At 47.5% G+C, this 17,831-nt stretch overlaps 2 non-coding genes across 2 annotated transcripts; both read right to left on the bottom strand.

Moving 5' to 3' along the window:
• Positions 1 to 15,377: 15,377 nt before the first annotated feature.
• On the bottom strand, positions 15,378 to 15,484 carry LOC147727031 (U6 spliceosomal RNA). The gene has a single exon (XR_015309692.1). It is a non-coding gene; the product is annotated as a U6 spliceosomal RNA (small nuclear RNA).
• Positions 15,485 to 17,196: 1,712 nt separating this feature from the next.
• LOC147727030 (U6 spliceosomal RNA) lies at positions 17,197 to 17,303 on the bottom strand. Its single transcript, XR_015309658.1, has one exon. It is a non-coding gene; the product is annotated as a U6 spliceosomal RNA (small nuclear RNA).
• Positions 17,304 to 17,831: the final 528 nt, after the last annotated feature.

Raw genomic sequence — 17,831 nt, 5'->3', positions numbered from 1 at the left:
GCATTGTCCGGACAGGAGTGGCCAGAGAACCTTGTTGATGGGGGCTTCGCCCTTCCTGGGCCAGGTGCCGGCAGAGTCATCCGCCGCTCCCCAGGAGGGTGGAGCCAGCATTGTGGAGGTCGAGCACAGTGACAGCTCGAGTCAAGAGGCACTCCTACCTCCCACTAAGGTGTAATCTGCGCATTCACCACCTGTCATCCCTCCAGCCCTGTCACTCACACATCCCAGACAGTCGGATACACATACTGGCAGAGGCAACTGAAATGGTTAAGCAAGCAAATGCTAACTTTCTAAAAGTAGCATTTGCAAACCCAGGATACTAAAATAAACTTGCCTACAAGAAATATCTCATTATCCTGAGTTCAGGCATACTAAACATGACTCACTACCATGCTCCTTGAGCCTGTGGGGGTTATAGGGTGTAATAATCCTCGCAGCTCAGTCTGGCCTAATGGAGCAGGTAGCCTTCAGTAGTGAAATACGGTCTTCGTTGTAAGTCACTACCAGGACATGCCACGCACATCAGGGCTTGTCCTACCTTACACCTACAATGCACCCTGCCCGCAGGCCTACCATAGGGGTGACTAATATGTAGTCAAGGGAAGGGTCGGTGCTGGCAAGTGGGGACACTTGCCCAGCTAGCGTGATAGTACGAGACCGCACGCGGGTTCTGCGGTCGCAGTTCCCAGACACATCTTTACGGCTGCTTCGGTGGGTGGCGCAACCAGCGCTGCAGGCCCACCAGCAGTATTGGCATCTACAAGCCCCGGCACTCTCTCGTGCGCTTTACTAGGGACTAACAGTAAATCCAATGCACCAATCAGGGATACCAATCGTATATACAGTTTACAGTAGGGAGCACTTGCACTGCGGCACGGATTAGCCGTGGCGCAGTGCCCTGAGAATCGGAAAACCAGCAAAACATCGGAGGCACATCAGCAAAAAGTGGAAGGGAGACTCACGCCAAGGTGCCAGGTCTAACAAACGGCAACTGCTGCAGCGGCGACATGCTTCTCTTCATAGAGTCGCGCTTCCAGCTCAAAGTGACACGCAGTATCTTAGGCACAGCACAACAGCAGGCACTTCAATTCTCAATTCAGGGGGGAGCTGGGGGTGAAGTCTTGTATCCCTGAGATGTCAGGCAGGAGGCAAGCACAGTTCAAGCCCTGGAGATTGTTCTTCAATACGGCGAAAGCACACTCAGTCCTTTTTCTTCTTTCTTTGACAATCAAGCAACCACTACAGGCCAACCCCTAAACAGCACACAGAACAGGGGTAGTCTCCTCCTTCAGTTTCTCTGGTTCTTCTCCTCAGCAAAGGTTTGTCTTGATTCCCAGAAGTGATCTAAAGTTTTGGGGTCTGGGTCACCCTTTTTATACACAGAAAGCCTTTGTCTCTGAAGGCAAAGAGTGTCAGTACCAAGTCCAAACAAGTACTAGGTGCATTATGCCAGTGCACAATGTCTTCCTTTGTCAGTGTGGGCCAGGTTCATCAGACGCACCACAGGAGGTGCAGCCAGCATTGTGGAAGGCAGGCACAGCCCTATTCAGGCCCAGGTGCTACTCCTCCCACCACTTCTAATGCAGATAGGTCTATTCATCCAATTGTTGACTCACCCTGTCTCCTGGAGCCACCCCACTCCCTGTCACTCACAAACCAGATATGTAATAGATAAACCTAGCAGAGTCAGGCTGGATGGTTTGGCAAGAAAATACCTACTTTCTAAAAGTAGTATTTTCAAACACAGAATATCAAAACCAACTTCACTAAAAGATGTATTTTATCATTCTGAGTTCAGGCATAGTAAACCCGAATTCCTACCTAGTTCCTTGAGTCATTTAGGATTATAAGATGTTATAATCAAACTGCTCATTCTGGCCTATGGGAACAGGTAACCTTGTAATAGTGAAAACATAAATTGGCTGTAATTCACTATCAGGACATGCTACACAAATCAGGGCATGTCCTACCTTTTACATACAATGCACCCTGCCCATGGGGGTACCTTAGGCCTACCTTAGGGGTGATTAATATGTAGAAAATGGAAGGTTTAGGGACTGGCAAGTGGGTGCTCTTGCCAAGTGGACATGGCAGTCCCAGGCTGCACACAGGCTCTGCAATGGCAGACCTGGCCATAGTTTCCAAGCTGCTCCTGTGGGTGGTACAATCAGTGCCTCAAGCCCACCAGCAGCGTTTGATTTACAGGCCCCGGGGACACACGGTGCAATGTACTATGGTCTGACAAGTAAACCAAATAAGCCAATCATGGAGTCACTAATCCATTACAATACTTAAAAATAGGGAGTACTTGCACTTTGACACTGAATGGCAGTGGCAAAGTGCCCAAAGCATCTAGACCAGCAAAATCATAGCAAAACACAGGACGCAACAGCAAAAAAATTGAAGGGATTACACGCTAATGGTGCCAGGTCTAACAAAGACAAAATTTAAGATTCAAAGTGCTGCATATAGGGTATGGCGAAAAATAAGGCAAGGGACTGGGCATCACTAAGCTCAACTATAAAACACCTTTATCAGGCTTGCCAGTGCTCCCATCAGTCTTTTATAATATAATTGTTAGTTGGTGGGTACAGCAGGGAATTATTGTATTGGTCGATCTATATGGGGAAGAGCAATTTCATTTATTTGGTGAACTCCAGCAGATCAATGGTTTGACTAAGGGTGATTTTTTTTAAATCTCTCCAGATCCGTGACTTTATTAACAAAAGAAAGAAGGAATCACTCTCAATTGAGCAGACCCCCTTAGTAGAGACTGTAAATCTGAGGGCTAGGAATAGTTTATTCTATAATCTCATGAAATAAGGTTTTACCGGACCATTTAGAAGCCCAAAATACCAAATGGGAGACTTAATTCAGTCTTAGTGGGCCTGCTTCTTCAGGAGTTGCAGGATTTAAGCAATAAAGTATTATTGACAGTTGGATTAAAAAGCCAGCATTTTAAGACCATATTGGACCTATATTATACTCTGGCTAATCTGGCTAGATGGGGTGGAAGATCTAGTGGCAACTGCCATCTGTGTGGGGCAGAGCAGGCTGAGATCATCCACATGTTTTTTCCATGCACTAAATTAGATTCTTTCATATGGGACCTTTATTGGTTGATTATAGGTTTGCCGGTCCAGATTGCTGGTGTTGATGATCTTAGGGATGATAGGTGGCTCTGAGAGCACTGGAGCTTTAAGGTTGAGGCATACATTTTACTGAATATGTGACATTAAATCCGATAATAATGATGGCGGTATGTTACATCGCGGTTATCACAACACAAGTCGTTACAACGACTTGCGCTAGAGGCGCTGGACTAAGGAATAGTATGATTTACTATTCCAGCTCCAGTGTGTGTAACAGTAGAGAAGGTGTTGAAATACGAAATCATACTATTCCTTAGTGTAAAGCTCCATCCAGCGCAAGTTGGTGTAAGTTATCTTGTAACTGATGTTACACTGTATTTGAATAATTCATTAGAGTATATGCATGAACACAAAAAACAACATCAAAATTGTTTTAAATAAACACAAATCTTTTTTTAAATGTATTACAATTTAAATACAGAGTACAGACAAACGATAATAAGATAAGTACATTAACAAATTTGAGAAATTTGAGAAAGGAAATATTAGCTTAAGATGTATTGAAAAAATTACATCCTTCAATAATGGGATAACATTTAAAAGGTGTTACATATTATGTATTAATGTGGGAAGAGCAGGAGAAGAAAAGAAAAGAACAATGGAGAGGAAGAGTGAAACAAGGAGAATAAAAGAGGTTGAAAGAATAGCATTCAGAGCAAACAAACAATTATTTGAATAATAATATCATAACCCCATAACGATTGAGATATGAATCCCCATGAAAGGGTTGAAGCCTGTAGCTGACCACAATCAGCCCATTTCTACGAAAGACGGTGGGTGCAGACTACTTTGGATCTCGGTAAACATTTCGCTAATCCTGCATAAAACCATGGCTGGTTGCAAGGGTCTGATTAATTCTTATCTTTCAGAGGAAAATGGCACTTTTGTAGTTTAGGGTAGCTTTCGGGAGCTAAATTCCAATATTAGGGCCTTACTCAACAGGCCTATAGGTAATAGGTTGTTCATAACAAGTTGTGGTTTGACCAGGGATGTAGAGAAGATGATAATAATTTTAGAAGGGATCTAAAGTGCAGCACAAGAGCTAAAGAAGCAATGAGAGCGTGCAGGAAGGAATACACGCGGTCGCTAAAAAAGAGAAAGTCTGGCCTGAAGTTTGAAAAATGGAAGAAATTGATGCATGCCTGTCAAGCTAAAGATTCCCAAGACTTTTGCAAGGCAGTACATGCTGGCCTTCCTTCATGTGGTACTCCTAACAATTTTGCGTGCATATTGGCCCTGAAGATTAGATGTATCACTTCGGTAAAAGTTATTGCATCAATGATTGTAACCAGGACAGAGAAAATGATGATTGTCCTGTCGGCCACTAGATATTTCATTCTGCTTTGGGGAGGTGATTGAAGCCATCCTCAACAGCCCTTCTAAAAAGCCCCCGGGCTCAATGGGATCCCCATGGATCTATATAAGAAAACCTTGGGCTTCTGGGCCCGGTCACAGATGTTATTGACTTGTCATGTAAGGTTGACATACTGTTAGAAATAGAATTTCTGGTTGGCTAGGGCATGCACCAAAACCAGACAGAAACCACCACCCTAGTCAGGGCAAGGGAGTTCCACGCAGAAGACAACGCCCTGCTCACCCCCTTCGTAAATTGGCACAAGCAGTCAGGCTTATCCCAGTGCCAATGTGTAAAGCGTTTGCACAACACACATACACCGCAGCAACACACTAGGCACACCACAAAAGGAACTCCACACAAGGTTATATAAAAATAGCCTTTATATAATCCAAAACACATTATTATCATAATCACACAATATACACTGTGCCAACTGGAACCTGGTCATAATTTACAGGGGGTTATATACACAACAGGGCCAATCGGGCCACTGTCAGAACCATCACAAGCACAAGTAGCAAAATTAAAACACTACCAGTAACTACTGGCCAAATACTGTACTCAGCATTAGCATTAGCAACATAAACACATTATGTCTGCATCATATTAGGCATAAAACACATCATGCACAATCATAATAAGCATAAAAACATTATGCAACCTCTGTAGGCCTTGCACCCTACCAACACTAACCCCTGGTAAACTGGCCTTCTGTGGGGCTCAAATGCTCTTTGTCCCAAAAGTCAGGGTGCTAAGCTGCCACTTGCAGCCGGGTGCAGGCCCACCAGGCTAGAACTAGTAATGAGGGTGGTGCACTGGGGCAGTGGGGTGCAACTCACCCTTTCCTCATCAGTAAAGAAAATGCCCCACGTTGAAGCTGCCCACACTCTTGCAGTGCAGCTGGGAATCACCTTTGGCATCGCAGTGCCTCCTGAGCCCCCACTGGGACTCTAAAGACAAAATTGCCCAGCGTTACAGCTGCCTGCCAACGTGCGAGTCAGCTGTGAAGAAATCGGCAGCCAAGCACTGGCACCACTGTGCCTCTCCGGTCCCACTCCGGGACCTAGGAAACCGAAATTGCCCCAAAAAGAAGCCAGCACTGGCACTAATAGTGCCTCAGGGAGCTCCATTCATTGGGCTCCTCCCAGTGCACTTCACACGGCACCAACCGTGCACCTGACTGGCCCCCACTCACCGGGGCCTCTGTAGACCTCTCCGGGCTTCTCTGGCAGCCGCACCACCTTCTTCACCTGACATTGGCCTGGAGCGAAGTCTCCGGTTTCCTCAAGCATTCACCAATGCGGGGTAGGCTCCCGTCTGGACTTCAGGCTCGGCGGTGGTGTCTCTAGGCTTTGGCGCGCTGGGTCTTCTTCATGGTTATGTGAGGCTCCGCCCACAACCAGGCGGCACTTTACCTGGTTTCTGGGTCACGTTGCAGTGGCGGTGGCTCTCTCTCCTCACTAAAGAGCGGGTAGGCTCCCGCCTTTAATTTAACCATCAATGTGGGGTGGGCTCCTGCACCTATAAGCAGCAGCAATGCGGGGTGGGCTCCCGCTCTGCTGCCAAAGTACCCACCAGCATGCAAATGCAGGGGGGCTCCCATTTTCTCTCGCAATGCGGGGGAATTCCAACGTCGGTATTCCCTCCAGAAGATGTTGCAGCCCAGCATTGCAGGCCATCAAAGTCTCTCCTGGCCTAGGGGAATCACAAAGAGTAGTGCAGCACTCTCGAGGCACTAGAAGCAAGGAACTCCAAAGCTCCACGGGCACAAGGCTTGGCCAGGTAGGCCACCTCACAGGGCCCTTCAGCAGCGAGGCAGTCCCTCTTGGCGGTTCCTCCTGGGGCCCAGCAGCAATCATCCCAGCATAAGGAAGCAAAACACATGGGGTCACCGCCCCAGTATATATATATATATATATAACATTTTCCTTTGTCTGTGGTTGCACAGGGCTTGGGGGAACCAGAATCAACTGGTTCTGGGGGTATTGGAGCACTTTGTTTACAGGGCTCCTCTTCCTTTTGTCAGGTGGGGGCTCAGTCTTCAGACACACCACAGGAGGCGGAGCAAGCATTCACCTAGGCAGGCCCACACCTATTCAGGGTCAGAGCAGATCTCCTATTCAGCCTAGAGCTGACTCACCCTGTCCTCCCTGGAGCCGCACACATCTCACCAGCTTCTGTTACTCCAGAGCCAGACATGCAATACATATCAAGCAGGCATACACATAGCACACAGAAATTCCAATTTCTAAAAGTGCCATTTCTAAGATAGTGATAATAAAACTGCGCGCACCATTGCGCAGCATTTATTATTACTATTCCAAACATACCAAACTTGACCACGCTGCTCATCTCATATCAGGAATTACCACTGAAACACTGATCAGGGAATCTACAATGCATTCCAATGAGAGGGCAGCCTCACAGCAGTGAGAAACCAAACTGGCTGTTTGTCACTACTAGGACATGTCACGCACTTAAGGTACATGTCCTACCTTTTACCTACAATGCACCCTGCCCATAGGGCTAGCTAGGGCCTACCTTAGGGGTGACTGACATGCAGTAAAAGTGGGGTCACTGATGTGGTACACACTTCAGGGGTAAGCCTCACAACGGCAATAACACTGCATGCACAGCCACTGCAATGGCAGAGGCCTGAGACAGGTTTGAAAGGCTACTTTGGTGGGTGGCACAATCAACGCTGCTAGCCCACCAGTAGCATTTATTTTACCGGCCCCGGGTATATGAGATACCACATTACTGGGGACTGATAGGTAAATTAAATACACCAAAGCGGTGTAGACCAATCTTACCATGTTTACCACAGGAAGCACACACACTTTACACTGGACAGCAGTGCTAAAGTGCCCAGAGTCCTAGAACCACCAACACCATGTCAGAAAAAGGCTAGGAGGAAGGCAAAAAGTTCAGGGATGACCTTTCAAAAAGGGCCAAGTCCAACACATACCAACCTCTTGGTGCTCATCCATAAATGTGCCAGTTTGTAGAAAGGGAAATGTGCAGGATCCAAAATACTACTGCCTAATTTCCCTTCTTGATTCTATGATTAAGGCTAATGTAAAATTATTCTTGGTTAACTGCTTCTCTTATCCGTGGAAAATAATCACATTTCCAATGTGGGTTGAGGAAAGTGCTTGGAAGAATAGATCAATGTTTAAACTTGCACCTTTTAGTGAGGTAATGCATGTTTGATAAACACAGCTCCATCCATCTAGCATTAATGGCCCTGTTCAGTGTTTTTGATTGTCTAAATAAATCAAAATTCTGGGATATTTTAACCATAGTGTGTATTGAATGGAGCTTGGTGAAACTTCCTGAGAGATTGCCTCTGTGAGATTCGGGGACGGAGGGGAGTGTATTGCACACCTTTCAGGAAAGGGGAATGTTCAACAGGGTTGTGTGCTGACACCTATCTTGCTTTTGCACTATGTAGAGGGCCTTGAATCCGTCCTTGTGAACCTTTGATTAGATGTAGCAGTGGTAAACAAAAAACCCATTCCAGCGCTTCTGTATGCAGATGATGCATAGTTGCTCACCAGTATGGCCAATGGCCTTAACCCGCTGCTTGGCACTTTTGTTTCTTTGATGACACAGCTACAAATGGAAACTAATTTGTCTAAAACTTTTAATATGGTCTGTTGCCTCCAAAACACAAAACCTCATTGAATGAGAGTCAATGATAGGTTTATTGAGAAAGTGAGTCAGTTCCCATATCTTGGTTTGATGTTCGATAGTTCTTGCACATGGGTACCATGTGTTGCTAATAGGAAAAATGGGGCATATTACCAATGATTAGCGATATTTATCGCTAACTAGGCTTAGCAGCGATTTTTATATCTCTAAGCATCTCAGGAAATTATCGCTGAGATAACGTGCTACTAGCTACGTTTATCTCCAAAGCGATAATTTTTCCGGCGATAGCGTGAATATCGCTGAGAACACAGCGATATTCATGCATTAGTGACTAAATGCTCTTAGCCATGTTATCCACCTCCCATTGGATAACATGGCTAAGAACTGGTCTGGGCAGGTGTTAGTTTTTGGCGATATTCGCGCTTAGCACGAATATTGCCATCGCTAAGCCTGCCTTGCTAATAGGCGTTAGCGACGTTAGCAACTGCTTACAGTCGCTAATGGGCTGGGAACGCCCACTTTGCATGTCATTAGCGATAATTATCGCTAACATGCAAAGCGGGCCCCAAAACGGATGTACGTTGTTACAACGCATGCTTTTAGCACGCATGCTGTAACAACGCAAGTTTTAAAATGCATTCCATGACAACGCATTACACTAAGGGGTGTTGGGTAGTGAAAATTTTAATTTACTATTCCAACACCAGTGCCCGTGGACACTAGGATAGTAAATAAAAACAATTCCCTATCCTAGAGCGCCCCCCCAGTGTAATGCGTTGAAATGGAATGCGTTTTAAAGTCTGCGTTGTAATAGCACTGCGAGCGAAAAGTTGCGTCGTAAACGACGTTTCCCCCCCAAAACGCTAGCTATTGCCTCAAAGGTCTCACTAACATCAGTTAGCAACAGCTTGCTAATTGGGCGATAGTATTATCGCTGCTTAACGGACGAAAACGGCTGCTAAACCGGCAAAAATAGCATATCGCCAGCATTGATAATATTCCCCAATGTATTTTTACAATCAGTTAGTATGATCTTCTCCCTTATTGCCTCTATAGGGAAAAGCCATTACAGCCTCTAATTGAGATCTATAAAAGAAAATGTATTCCCATGTATTCTTCTGAAGTGGGGGAATGGGTTTACAGGGATGTGAGTTGTATTTAATCAGAAGAAAATAGAGTTTGCCAGTGCAAATTGGGGATTCTTTTGACAACTTCACATTTTGCTGACCACCAAGAACTTGGTATGGACTATGATGAGGATTTGATCAAGCTTGCCCCCTCTTGCTGTGGTGCTTAATTTGGTCTAATGAGCAGGCTAGCCCAAACAGGGAGATACTTTTTAGATTGCTTTCTTGCTCTTATCGGAATAGCATTTGCTAGGTTAAATATGTCAGGGACACAATTGCTGCTCTTGGTAGCCCTTCTATTTTTTGTGAGTCCCACCAACATATGCAAGAAGGACTAAGGGTAGATCTAGAATCATTTTTAATCAGATAGAAGGGTCCAAAGGGAGGGCAGAGAATTACTGAAGCCCTCCATTAGGGAATACTGCCTTGTGCAAACCACGCTGATAGCACTTTCATTTTACTTGGTCCTGGCATCCTAGGAGCATACCTGGTTGTCTCGGTTCAGACTGGGCTCCATCAGAACACGTTTCCCAGAAGGTCAATTTCCCTCCTCTACTCTATGTATTTGCCAATGTCACAAGGTGTGTACCCAGACTCTGTGGCCCTTTGTTTTCTTTTGCAAATGTTATCTTTCCTTCACACCGCATTATTATTGCCTCTTATATTAAGCCCAAATTTAATAGGTGAAGTGTGGCACTGCTTTATTTGTAACAGTTAGATTGCCTTGATGTATATCTAGCTGTGCGCTCCTTCTTAAAATATGGAGTCCGATTGCGTTATTTAATGATTTTTGAAAGGGACGTCTGATATTATAATTGATAACATATATTTACTCTGCTGATGATTTGATCTTTTGTATTGTATTTATGGTGTATCAATATGTAATTGTATCGTTTATGATGTGCTTTTTAGTGATTGAATAAAGAATATTGATTGATTAATATCATCATCTATAGTAATAAATGTTGGTGGTTATGATAACACTCTAAGAATGACACACTACTAGTTGACAATGTGTAAAAAATCAAATATAGGCATTATTTCAATGACAATATTAATATTATATAGTTGTGTATCAAAAGAATATTTTTTTTCTGTATGTAGGCTTGGGAACTTCTACAACAAATCTTTCCTCAGTCTGCAAATATTACTGAGGAAAAGATGTTATTGAAGACCATAGAGATTATCTCTCAAAAGCAAGTGACAACTGTGTTAGATTTGTTGTATCAATCCAATGGTTAGAACAAAAGCTGTACCACCATGCTGTAAAAGAAATAGGTGTAGCATTTTTCCAGTTATTCGAAATTTTCAGAATAGCAGCTGCTAAAAGTAGACCTAAAATATGCAAGTCAAAAGAGCAGAATGTCCAATCATTTGAAAAGCTACGTAAAATATATTTTTAAGTGAAATGGGACTTACAATGGTAGATTTAATTTATTTGATTCAATAACTTCATCCAAAAATCAAGATCAGATGGGCATATAAACAGCATATCTTTTAGATCTGCAAAGCCTTGTTCACAAGTCCAACAAATACCATGTTGCACAGAATCTAAGTTAGTGGTAAAAAATGAATGTGGGGATTCAACTAGATAAGGCAATTACTTTGAAAGAGCCTTTTATGGAGGGCTTTCCCTTTTCTTCATCATTCTATGAGGAAGACTTTGATTCAGACTCCAGACATCAGCTGTCTAGATTCTTGGAATGCCTTATTACTTCCATCAATGAGACAACGATTCAGAAACTACAAGTTGTCCACAACACTGCAGCTCGTCTCATATTTAACCTTCCAGTTCCACCCAGAATGCCTTATTCTCCTCTTTTGCATTCTCCTCATTGGTTGCCAATTCATAAAAGAATCGCTTATAACATTTGTTGTCTGACACATATATCTTTGAATGGCAAAGGCTCAAATTACCTGTCTGGCAAGCTTTGCCCCTATCGGCCAGACAGATCTTTGAGATCCAGTTATAAAGCCCTGCGTATGGGTCCTCGAATAAGAAAGTCTCATTCAGGAGGCAGGTCTTTTGATGTCTTTTTCCTGTCTGGCCACTCTGTACTGGAATAGGCTTCCGTTCTACCTACATCATTCCACAGATCATTCCCAATTTAGAAAATGTCTTAATGCAGATGTGTTTGCAGCCAAGTTAGCTGAGACTCTGTATGGGATGCTGGGCTGCGTCGAGAAACCCCTCTCGGGTAGATTTGTGTGCGTTGTAAATAAAAAGAAATTAAAAAGTCTATTGTGACTAATATCTTAGGGGTGATCATTAATCTAGTAGAAATACAAAAGACAAAGTTTGGGTTGCGCTAGCAGTATGTGATGACTTATGAATTCTTATCCATAATGTATCCCGTAAGGTGACAAGGCTAAAGGAATTTAAGTATTGTTCCCATAGTAATTCAGTTTTCGTCTATCAGATATAGACGAGCTAAAAATCAGATAAATCTGAGATGCTTTAGGTTGTGACAGCAAATTGTTTAATAAACTTCTGTATAGTGAATAGATGAATCTGTTTCATTCTTTGTATGTAAATATGAAAAATCATTTGCCATGGTTTTTTTCTCAAATGAATTTAGAATGTGAAATTTAGTTTGCTTTTTTTTATTTAAAACGTTTTATTAAAATATAAAAAAGTAGAATATACATTTGGCATTCTTATATACAGTACAAAATGTGGTACGCTTCGCCTTCGTGTTCTCCGAGGAAGAGAGGAGAAAAGAAGCGAAAGAAGAAAGAGAGGGGGGGGGGGGCATAGTTGTATGTCCTTGGCTGAAAAGGAGATATCGTCTTATTTGGAATAATTTGGTGAAGCCATAGTATACCACAGTCTCTTCATATATTCCAACAAACAGCTCTGTTGTTTATCTCAATGCATGTATTGTATCCTACAGTTAACGTTAGAAAATCTGCTTTCCCGTCAACATTTTTAATACAAAATAAACATGAGTCTTGACTTGAATTACATGTGACAGGAGTGGAAAAGGCAAATGTCACTGGTAATAATAATAGCAATGTCCATTCTGACAGGACTGCCCTCTTTAAAGCTGTGGGGAAAAACGTTAAATATAAAAACTAATTGTTATCTTATTTTTTCTAATTGCTTTTGTAGCAACGAGCGCGTGGATTGTGCTTAAAGATGTGCAATGTTTGTATGTTTGTGTGAGAGCAAGAAGGGGGGGGGGAGAGAAATTACGAAACACACATGAACACAGTCGCTCACACACGTCGACTATGTAAATAGACACATGTAGCATATGCTTAATTGTACTGAACTAAAGAAACATGCACCAGAGGTTGCTGTGTCCCACGAGCGGTGTCACGGACGGGCTGAAATCCATTCAGCCCAACACTAATGGCTTTGTTGTTCTTCTGTTTTGTTCATCTCCCCTTCTTTCTTCCTCTTTCAATGACATTTCCTATGATGAACACTCAAAAAGAATAGCAATCGCTTTCCTTGTCAGTTTTGTTTTGTCAGCTCTGAATGCCGAGCCGGGCTTTGCAGATCTCAAGGTCTCTTTCAGGGCCCGGAACGCAGCTGGTGCTTCAATCAGGAGCTCAAACCGTGAAGAAGCTGGCAGCACATCCCCAACCAGCTATGTGCAAGACACACAATATATTTCGCAGCACCCAGTGGAATACCCCTTTCATTTCATCAGCGAGAGCGATGCTATCACTGGCGGGTTACTGTCTGCAACATATTAATAATGTCCCACTCCCCTAAGGGATGCGCGCGCTTTTGGATGTGAACTGCCATGACCCCAACTTGTCAGGGTGATTTGATTTTAACAATTACACATATTGCACTTTTGGCGCAGGCAGCGACTGAAAATATCTTGTCATATAGCTCGTGACACGGGGTTATGACAAAGTGCGTAACAGGCAAAAACAAAAGAGATTGTTTCAGGTTCATTTCAGGGAGCAGGCGCAGTTCAAGCGCGGACTTGAAAAGGACAGGTTGCAGAGACTGCAAACAACTTCTTTCCCTGCGTGATTCGGTGCAAATCACTTCACCCCGTTGGAAGTGGGCAATTGTTTTCTTTCCGGAAACCTGGCCAATAATATATCAAACTGTGGGACTTTGTGCCAGTACAGTTATTTTTTGGTATGTGGATGGAATTAAATTCCGTTTTGCTTCTTTAGCCTTTTTTTGGCAGATAAAATGGAGGTAATGGGAGCCAAAGAAAAGCCAAATTTGGAGAAATTAAGTGAAACAAGCAATAATACAAGAGTAATTCGGCAACTGACTATCCAGATTAGTCATATTTGTACAGATATTCTAAAGTTCTTACTGAAGAAATTAATAGAAAAAGACAGGTGGGAGGCTGCCTAAGCTGCACGTGTTATATGGCATTTGCAAGGCGCACAGTAGCCTCTAGTGCGGTATCACAAAACTTCTTGGTAATGCCCCGGTTACTTACCGGTAATCTTCATTACTCCGAGTATAGTCTTCCTCGCCACATGAGTTACAAAGTGAGCTTTAGCTCCACAACAGAACCCTCCAAAGCAAAAAGAAACCACCTCCCACCCCCTCCCAACATGGCCGACCAGTCCCACCTGACCTCTATAAGAGGCGGGCCGGCCCAACCAATCAGCCTGATCTACCAAGCAAACAATGAAGCCGATAGCCAGACAGGGAGGGGGGGAGGGAACTCATGTGGCGAGGAAGACTATACTCGGAGTAATGAAGATTACCGGTAAGTAACCGGGGCATTACCTCCTCGTTAGTCTTCCTCGCCCCCTGAGTTACAAAGTGAGCCAATACCCAAACCAACAAGGCTTCATTGACCACCAGAACCACAACACCACATGGTGATGCAGAGAAACCAACCCAAGGTTGATGCAAACAACTGAAAGGAAAACAGGGCCCACAGGAAACCTGAAATCAAGACCTCCAGGAAAAGGAGGCCAACCAGGAGTCGCAGCTCCAGCACTCCGAACGGCCCCAGCGAAGTCCCCCCCGGGACCGCTAGAGACCCACGTACCAGGCGGGTGATGACCACGCCGAAGTCAGACCAAACTCCACAGAGGAGACACCCACTAAGGGGGCCCAGGGAACAGAGCCACACCTCGCAGACCGACCCTGGGCCCCCGCCGGATCCACCAAACCCAGCGAAGCGTAGGGAAGCCTGTGTAAGCCCGCGAACCATGGGGGAACGAGGGCAAGTGGCCCGAACGAAACGGGTGTTATGGCTGAGTGGACAGTGGGATTTGTACCTAAGACCTTGAGGTCAAACACAGTCCCCTGCAGTGCAGTTAGTCCACTGAGCCACCAGACCCGGTTACCCCCCAAAGGGCATAACACAGGTCATCCCACCGGGAAAGGAAAAACGTGCGGCTAAGAGAAGCCCAAACAGCACGCCGAACAACCCGCCCGGACAAGGGAGGAACCCCGCAGGTCGGAAAAAGCGGGAAGACACCACCCGAGTTCGAGGCCCCCGGGAAAGGACCCCGGGAAGGACACGGGGGACACGCCGGAGGGGCAACCCCGTCCGGCAAAACCCGCAAGTAGGGCGGGGAGCGGAGGAACGACCCCCGCACGCCCATCCGCCCGGCAGACACCATCGCCACCAGGGAAACCTGACAGGCTAGGAACCGCCACCGAGGGCCGGGTCCCAAAAGGGCGGGCCCCGAAGAGCTCGTAGAACGAGAGAGGGAGTATGCAAGTGTATTGCGATGTGCCTGGCGCACGTATCGCCCAAAAGGCAACAAGGCACGTGCCTCGGGAACCCGACCAGGTATTCCCTTGCGAGATCTCCCCTCCAGGAACCAACCAGGCCCGACCCAGCTTAACTACTGAGATCGGACGAGAACAGGCGCCTTCAGGATGGTACGACCGTAGGCTGCAGGATACAAGGTGAGAGTCAGGCATCCCGGCACAAGGGGCCCAAGTGGAGAACAAGCAAGCATCCGCCCAGAGATGCAGAGTGTGAGCCCGTGAGACGAGTAGGCACCGGCATGAGACTTCTCGAGTTCATGGAAGCATTGAAGCCCAAGACCCACCGTTAGGCGGGGAATCGAACTCAGGTCCAGGACCACTCTCAGCTACCGGGACTGCCGCCTCCAACCCCTGAGCTACACGTCTCCACTAACATGGAACGCACCACAAATCCTGCGGGTCCACCTTGTGCAGGAGCCGTGCCAATCTACTCTGTATCTATCCAAATATGTATACGTGCTGCCGAAGCGAGCACTGGAATGCCTGCGGGAGCCCAGCAGCAAAGCCACAACCCCCGAGCCAGCAGCGTCCTCCGCTCCAGACCCAGGCCTGCACAAGGAGGCAGGCCAGCCGACAAGAGCCGGCTCAACACCGACGCCGAGAGCGGGGGACCCAACCACCGCCCGGGAAGATCCGGGATCGGCCAGGAGGCTCGAATCGCCAGCCCGGTCAACGGAGAGGGAACCCGGGGCGGGGGACCCCGCCGGGAACCAAAAACAGGAACGCCCCCACTGCAACGTTCCAAACAAGGCCATGCGCCGCCGGGCGTCCATGAGCACCCCGGCCCTGCCCAAGCGCCACCTGCCGAGGAACCGCGATCGCAGAGGGCACGGGGGAGATCCAGCAGACCAAAAGGCCACGCGAAAGACGGGCACTAAGGACCCGGAAGGAGGAGTAGAACCCGGTCCGGAGGGCCGAGCCCCCCTCCGTGAACAGAGACCTCGGAGGCAGATCGAGCCGAGGCCCCAGGCGTCGAAACACCACCGGGGCAGGGCGAGACCAGGCGACGAAGGTCAGATGCCGCCATGCGTTGGCCGGGAATCGAACCCGGGCCTCCCGCGGGGCAGGCGTGAAGCCCACCACTGAACCACCAATGCTTCACATGGTGTGTTTACAGGTAGAGCTCTGTCCTCCGACCCCGTCGGACCCCGGGGGAAGACAGCCCGAAGGGCCAGGACCGGTGACAACCCCACCAGGGCGCCCAACCCGACCACGACCCGGGGACCTAAGCACCGGCCAATGGAACGCCACCCGAAAACGTGCAGGGGCCAAGCCAGTCAACTCCTCCAATTTCAGGAAATGTGCTGCAGAAGCGAGCACAGAAAAACAACGGCCGGCCAGAAATACAGTCAGCAACCCTCGAAGCACGAGGTGCTGAGCGGCCGCAGGAGAACCCAACTACCTCCAAACGACCCGGCGCCAAAGGACGCCCCCCCCCCCCCCCTGAAAGAACCAGAGGGAAGTACCGGGACCAGGCACACGCCCCCCCGAAGGAGGACAAGCCCGAGACGAGGACCGAAGGGACCCCCGTACATAGGCCCGGAAGCCGACGGCTAAGAGACACCGCCCGACGTGAAGCCTCTGTTCCCATGGGGGGGGGACAAAAACGATACCGTGAGGAAGCACACGGCCAGACCGGGAACCCCAAGACCCACACCCGGCGTATAAGATCCACCAGGCGGGCCAGGAGCACAGCTCCCCCCCCCGCACGGGCCCGAAGGCAATGCACTGGGAGCCTTCGAGAAGATCAAGCAAGCCAAAGCCCAGAAGCAAATGGCGCAGGGCTAACCAGCCTCCGGTGCCGGGGATCGAATCATTTCCCCTGCGGAAAATCCGCAAGACCGGACCGCAAGCCCGAAGAGCCCGAGAACCGGGACAGCCACCGCTCAGGACGGTATGCAACGGAGGCAACCGCCCCCCCACCCCACCCCCCCCAGGGGACCCCCTGGAGTGAGAGGGCCGAAAGTCAGTCTCTAAGGGTGAGACAGGGAGCGGCCGAACCAGCATGTGACCGGTCACTGCCGAAACTCGGGCCCGGACCCGCCGAAGGACCCCACCCATGCAAGGGCGGGCCGTCCACACCTGAACTGCGCAGGGGCCAAGCCGGCCGACACAGAAGCGCAACATGATGCGAAAATCGCGCACAACCCCCCCCGCAAGGGCACAAGGCGTAAGCACGAAAGCCGCTGAAATATGGAACGCTTCACGAATTTGCGTGTCCTCCTTGCACAGGAGCCATGCTAATCTACTCTGTATCGTTCCAATGTTAGAATATGTGCTGCTGAAGCGAGCACTTTCATAACAAAACACAAGCACAAGCAAGGTGCCCAATCACCCCTACGGGAAACTTGGCGCCCACTAACAGATGTCAGTTGTCACCCAACGTAATGGAAATAATCACACTGACTACAGATGGCTGAAAGGCCGAGTGGGCCCGCCGGAATTTGAGCCTGCGACCACGAGGTCAACACCAGCCCCTGCAGTAGACGCTTCATTCCACTGAGTCACAAGCCCTGGCAGCCGGGAACCCCATGTCCCCCAGGGCGCCAGAATAGGGAACACGGACAAAAATGGAACTGTCCCCATGCCTATAAGCACGGGCACTCTGTGAATGAGGCAACCTCACAGGCCCTATGGCTGTACGAAGAAGGAATAAAACACTACCCCTTCACCACGTGTAGTATGTCAACAGCCCGGCTTTACCGGGCACCAAAAACTGTTAGAAAGTTCCACGCGGGATACCTCCACCGCACAGGCAGGATTCGAACCCTGGCCTGCGAGGACCGTCCGTTCCATTATCAGCACCACACGAAGTGTACCGA

This window comes from Lissotriton vulgaris, chromosome 3_1 (genome assembly GCF_964263255.1).
Source record: "Lissotriton vulgaris chromosome 3_1, aLisVul1.2, whole genome shotgun sequence".
Taxonomy (NCBI): domain Eukaryota; kingdom Metazoa; phylum Chordata; class Amphibia; order Caudata; family Salamandridae; genus Lissotriton; species Lissotriton vulgaris.
The sequence above is the reverse complement of the archived record's forward strand: the minus strand, read 5'-3'. Positions and strand labels throughout refer to the sequence as shown.